Consider the following 6732-nt stretch of genomic DNA (forward strand, 5'->3'; position numbering starts at 1 on the left):
GCTGAGGAGTAGTACCAAGTATGTTAGTGTGTTGTGCTTTTGAAAACTATCAAACATTTTATGTATGGATTTGTAATGTTAAAACAATGTACTTGATGTGAACAACGTCAGTTGTAATATATTGATGCATGGTGATGTTTATATTATGATTTATGTATATTCATTGTGATGATATTCAATTTAAGTCACGCGAGCACTCGGACGTTTCCGCCGTCTGATTTGGGGGTGTGACAGGTACTAGCTGAGAGAAGTTTCAAGCTCAAAGGGCACATTCTATCCATGCTCAAGGACATACCTTTCGCTGGGAAAGAGTATGAAGATCCTTTCATGAACATTGACGAGGTTAAAGACATTACAAATTACTTTGATGTTCATAATGTGCAAAGAGAATCCGTTTTACTTAGGATGCTTCCTGTGACATTTACCTGTGAAGCTAAAGTTTGGTTGAAATCTATTGCACCCGGATCCATTACCACATGGTCAAACCTTCATGATGCTTTTATTGAGCAATTTAGTCCACCTTTAAAGATTTCAAAGCTCAAAAAGAAGATAGCTAACTTTCAACAAGAGGTTGAGGAATCATTGTATGAAGCATGTGAGAGATATAAGGGATTGCTTAGAAGTTGCTCTCAACATGATCTTAATGTTCAAAAAGAAGTTTCCATCTTCTATGATGGAGTGAATGTCACAACTAGACAACTTGTTGAATCACAAGGGCCAATGACGAAAAAGGAGCCGATGACTATTAAAGAACTGATTGAAGAGTTTGGAAAGCACTAACGTGAGTACCACAATCCACGAGACGATGTTACTAGAGGAAAAGGATATGGAGGGAATGAGAACTTATATGCAATCATACCTAAACTAGTTACTATGGATAGATGAATGAAAAAATTAGATCAATCTATTCATGCGATAAGAGTTGGGTGTGATAATTGTTATGGTCCACATTTAACCAAGGATTGTGACTTTGATGAAAATAGGAATAAGAAAGCACAAGTGTTCTACTCGAGTGGTGAAAAGTATGATGAAGATTGTAGGAAACCCAAGAATGAATGGTTGCCATATGAAGAGTACATGAAGCAAAAGGATGAAAAGTATAGACAAACCGGTAGAGACTTTTATCAAAAAGAGCTACCAGCACCCGTAAAGAAGATGGATTTCGAGTCGGTACTTCATAGATTTATAGAAGCATTTGAAAATAGACATGATACTACTAATGCCAATGTGAGAAATCACCAAGCTTCCATCAAGAATATAGAGACTCAACTTGGTTAACTTACTACACTTGTCAATGAGAGATTACCTCATAAAAATCAAGAATCAAATTCACAACCTCTTGTCATGGAGATCTACACCGAAGAAGAGGTTCATTGTGAGCCAATAATGACCCATGAAACAACTACAATATAGCCTAAGTCGTGTTTGGAACAAGAGAAGCCCGAAGTAAACGATCAAAAAGTGAGATGTTCTCTGATGATTCACCACGTCGTGGTGATATCACCACTTCGTGGTCTCGAGAGGATGAAAAATTTCTACTTTTCATTTGTATCAGCCTCCTTTTCCATTCCTATCTCGAGCAATCAAGCATTCTCTGGAGCATGAACCAAGGAAGTTTATGGAACCAGTGCTCTCACTCTCGATTAACGCCTCATTCCTCAAATAAATGGCTAAACTTCCAAAGTTTGCAAAAGATGTTATGACCAGTAGAAAGGATTTGGACAAGGCCTCAACAATAGTTCTTAATGAGTTGTGTTCAGCCGCGATTATTAAAGGATTACTAATCAAGATGGGAGATCCAGGTCAACTCAAATTACCTTGTGAGTTTGACATTCCAAATTCTATTAATGCTTTAGCCTATTCGAGGGCAAGCATTAACCTTATGCCTTACTCTTTCTACTAAAAGATCAGATTATCAAATCTCCAAGATAAAAGGATGACAATTCACATGGCAGATCACTCAACCACATATCCTAGAGGAATAATTGAAGACTTACTAGTGAAAGTGGGAAAGTTTGTTTTTCCAGTTGACTTTGTGGTTCTTGACATAAGGAGGATGAAGAACTTCATATTATTTTGGGAAGACCATTTTTGAGTACCGCAAGAGCTCTAGTTGAAATCCACGACTCAAAGCTCATACTTCGTGTGGAAGATGATGCAATTACCTTTAAGATGAGTCCAAAATTGATTCATGAAGTGTTGGATTAGGTGTTTAAGCCCATAACCATTATTGGTATGTACTTGACCCAAGAGTAGCATGGTCCATTTGGGTTGCATGACATCGGGACAATTTGGATAGACTTTTGTGAGAAGTGGATATTTATGATTTATTAAGATATTATAAGCTCTAATATATTAATATGAAATCATATTATTTAATTAGTATTGATCAAGAATTAGTTTGGAATTAATTTTGTGATCAAAAGAGACTAATTAAATAAATGAGGATTGATTTGGTAAATCATTCATTCTTATAAAGTGGGCTAATGATCCATAGTTCTTCATGTTGGGCTAAACCCATGTGGTGACCCATGGATACTCCATGGAGGTTAAAACCCATGGATCATGAGGAATATGGAAAGTCATGAGTTACATGGTGTAACCCTAATGTGCACACTATATAAGAAGCCTCATAGCTCATGAAATGACACCTTTTAAGTGATAAGAAGTGAGGGCTAGCCGATTTGTGAAGCAAGCGTTCTTCTCTCAAGTTATTCCAATTGTTGGTGGTGTTGTGTGATTCCATTTGAAGTGCAACACTTGGGGCACTAAGTTCTTAAAGGTCCAATGTTTCCAACTACAAGAAAATGTATGTTATCTAACTTGTTTTATTACCCAAGTATCAATGTTTTGTATGCTAGTTAGGGTAATACCGTGGAAAGTTCAAGTTTGCATGTATAATAGAGAAAACATAGATCCAAGGTATTTAGGGTTGCATGTATACTTAGGAGTGTTAGAATGCTCAAAACCCAATAGTGGTATCAGAGCCTATGCTTGTTTTCAATTATACTTGATGCTACTTGGTTGGAAATGCTTTAAAAATCGATTTTCTGCTGTTCTGAATAGTGGACTCACCGAGTCCACTGGGGGACTTGCCGAGTCCAAGCACAAACTAATCCAACTCGCCAAGTTGGTTCATACAATCGACGAGTTGGTGCCCTATAATGCAGTTTTTCGAGTTTTTTTGGATGGAATTGGACTAGGATCATTACCCTAAATGGTTTTCGAACTTATAAACCTGTTTTTGATGTGGTAATGATCATGCTTATCCAATTTATAAGATAATTATCAAAGTTTCATGTTTTGTATTAGTTTATATGGTTAGTCTAATTACATGAAATTTGTTTGATGTGAATTGTCTTGTTCTTATGAGTTTAATTTAGATCATAGACAAATTGTTTGATTTTCTTGTTAGACTTTTTGATCTAAATGATTTTGATGAATTCCATAACTTGTCATCAATTTATGGAAAATGAAAAGTTTTCTTTTAAAGAAATCATTAAAGACATAGGTTATGAACTTGAAGAGTCTTTTTCTCATAAATGGTTTTTTTTATGAACTACATAACTTGCCCTCAAGTTATGGAATGTCAAGAGTCTGTTCATAAAATCTTTATTAAACTCATAAGTTATGGATTTCAAAAAGTTTTGAAAGTTACAAAACTTGAAGTTTTGGAATTTGTAAATGTAAAAGTCTAACTTTTGAAACATTTAGTTCCAAACCCTAGAATTTTAAAAGTTTAAAATTCAATCCTTATACTATTATAATATTATATTTTAATATTTATATATATGTATAAGAGTAAAGTTAGTCTTACCGTTAGTAGGCCTCATTCATGAAGCCGGTCTATAAGAAAAATATAAGGTTACTGCCTATAAAATGACAGTTTAATGGGTGCCCACTCTCACCCACCGCTTCCTTGACTGGTGGAGGGTCGTTAGCCGAACGGGTAGGATAGGACTCTGATTCTCCCTTCATTAAAAGTATAATGATAAATATTAAGTAACTAAACTCTTATAAATTCCCAAATCTTAGTTACTTAGGAAAATGTGAATATGGTGCTAACCCATGAAATTGCACTTTGCACCTTGTTAAGTCGTTAGTGGAGCGTGTGTGGTTAACCAACACACTAATCTAGACCAAAAATGCATGGAAAAGGGTAGCTTGATGTTAATCATGGATCAATGGAGTGTGTGTGGTTAACCAGAACATTGATTAGGTGGTTGTAACATTGGGTGTACCAAGCTAATTTTCATGGGTATTCACACCTTGTTTGTGATCCTCGGCGTCTCGGTCACAAACTTGAAGGGCACACTCGAGATTTAAACATGTCATTGGATTTTTCAATGAATATCAAAGGATCTAGAAGTTTCAATTCACTTAAAACCTAAAATTCTTTTTTCGTTTTTCGTTGTGGAAATTGGTAAATCGTCATTTACCTACCTTGAAATATTTTGCAGTTTGGATTATGACATCCCTCTTCCAAATTGTAAAAAAATTGTGTTGGGTCCTAGCCTTAATATTTCATTTGGGTGTTATATTAAGGACTAAATCAACTAACTTGAATTTCTCCCATTGTATATGTCTAGTTCAGACAACTGTGGTCTTCCCAAATCATTTGGAACAAGCTTTCCTCTTGAAGATGATGTCCCGTGGTTAGATCATGGAAGTCATACTCCACTTCCCCCACCTCCTTCAATAATTCTCCCTAACCCACAAGTTCAAAGACTTGAAAAATTCAAGGTCATCACTCAAACCCTACTTGCAATATAACATCAAGATGGAAGGCCTGTGTGTACTAACGTCTTGGAGATGAAGTCACATATTGACAGACAGAGAGTATTGGGTGTCGTTGTCTCGAGGAAGTTGGATATTGACTAGGTTCTTGAATCACTTCCTGATTCATATAGTGAGTTCATTAAGGACTACTATGTGACAGACCATGACATGACCCTTATTGATCTTACCTATTTTGTAACACCGGATTCCTGGTACGATTCCTGTTTATGTATTTTTTTCATTTTGCCTTGGACCTAGTGAGTTGGGGGCCCGACTCACCGAGTAGGAGCGATTTTGGCACGGGATTTAAGTGGGGACTCGGCGAGTCCATGCTGGACGAGTAAAACCCTAACCCGTGTGTTTGCACCCTATTTAAACACTCTAACTCGACCTCCCTTGTCCCTAACACTTCCAGAGAGATGTAGAGCGAAACCCTAGCCCCCATATTGTTCTTGTGAGTGATTTTTGGCTTTGTGAAGGAAGTTTGGAGCTTAGAAGAAGGAGGAGGACCCGCTACCATGACATGCCACGGGCTAACATCCAAGAGCATGTTAGCTTTTAAGCTTGCCCTACCCTGGAGTCCATGATTGCCAGGGCAAGGGAGAGGGAGATTGATTTGGAGCATATCCGGAAGAGGAAGGGTGAGGAGGGGCAGGTGGCTGGGGCTTCGGGGAAGAAGCCCAAGGGATCAGATGGTAGGCCGAAAGGTCAAGGAGGATCGGGCTGCTGCAGGAAATGCGGCAGGTCGCACGAGGGAGCATGTAGATTGGGATCGTCGGGCTGCTACAAGTGTAGTAAGACGTGACAATTTAGCAGGGATTGTACTGCCCCTGCTTCGGTTGTTCAGACATCTGAGTTGCTGTGTTTCCACTGCAACCAGAGGGGACACAAGAGGGCCAATTGCCCTCAGTTGACAGCAGCAGCAGCGCCGGTGAAGGCGCCAGCCCCAACGACCCTGCGGATCACAAATGGCCGGCAGGTCAAGTCGGAGGCTCCAGTGGTGAGGAGCCGGGCCTTTCAGCTGACTATAGAGGAGGCACGCACCACACCCGATGTGGTGACGGGTATAATTTCTTATCTATGCTATTATGTTATGCTGCTATAATTTTGATATGTTACATGTATGTGCCTTGTTTAGGATCGTTCCATGTGAACGGTATCCCAGTTCAGGTGTTGTTTGATTCGGGGGCTACCCGATCATTTGTTTCTCTTATGCTTAGCAAGAAGTTTCTTGAGTCCTCGGGCATGTTGGATTGCCCTCTAGAGGTTGAGATTACGGATGACCGGTCGGTGCGAGCATCAGAGGTCTTCTGGGATTGTGTATTGAGATTGTTTGAGTAACGGTATCTGGTTGACCTGGTTCCCATTCCGTTGCGGGGAAACAAGGTCATTATTGGTATGGATTGGCTGAGCCCCAATGGGGCAGTGATAGACTGCGTGCAACAGCTAGTGCGAGTCAGAGCCCCAAGTAGGGGAGAGTTGGTGATTCAGTGTGAGAGACCACAGCGAGGGCCAGCCTTATGCTCCGCGGCGAGGGCGAGGCGTTACCTTCAGCACGGTTGCGCAGGATATGTCGCTTATGTCATGGACACCTGGGAGGCGGGTAAGGCGACAGTGGGCGATGTGCCCGTGGTTCGAGAGTTTGCGGATGTATTCCCCGAGGAGTTGCCTGGGATACCTCCGGAGCGACAAGTGGAGTTCAGGATCGACTTAGTCCCTGGTGCGGCTCCGATAGCCAAGGCACCATATCGATTGGCTCCTCCCGAGATGCAGGAGTTGTCTACACAGCTGCAGGAGCTGATAGACAAGGGATTCATTAGAATGAGAAGTTCTCCTTGGGGAACCCCGATTCTGTTTGTGAAAAAGAAGGACAGGTCGCACCAGATGTGTATAGATTACCAGGAGCTGAATAAGGTGACAATGAAGAACTGTTACCCACTCCCGAGGATTGAT

The 6732-nt window shown here is 40.2% G+C and overlaps 1 non-coding gene across 1 annotated transcript; it reads right to left on the minus strand.

Moving 5' to 3' along the window:
* Nucleotides 1-534: 534 nt before the first annotated feature.
* Nucleotides 535-641, minus strand: LOC111896246 (small nucleolar RNA R71). Its single transcript, XR_002851838.1, has one exon. It is a non-coding gene; the product is annotated as a small nucleolar RNA R71 (small nucleolar RNA).
* Between the last annotated feature and the right edge of the window lie 6091 nt (nt 642-6732).

Source organism: Lactuca sativa, chromosome 7, assembly GCF_002870075.4.
Source record: "Lactuca sativa cultivar Salinas chromosome 7, Lsat_Salinas_v11, whole genome shotgun sequence".
NCBI lineage: Eukaryota > Viridiplantae > Streptophyta > Magnoliopsida > Asterales > Asteraceae > Lactuca > Lactuca sativa.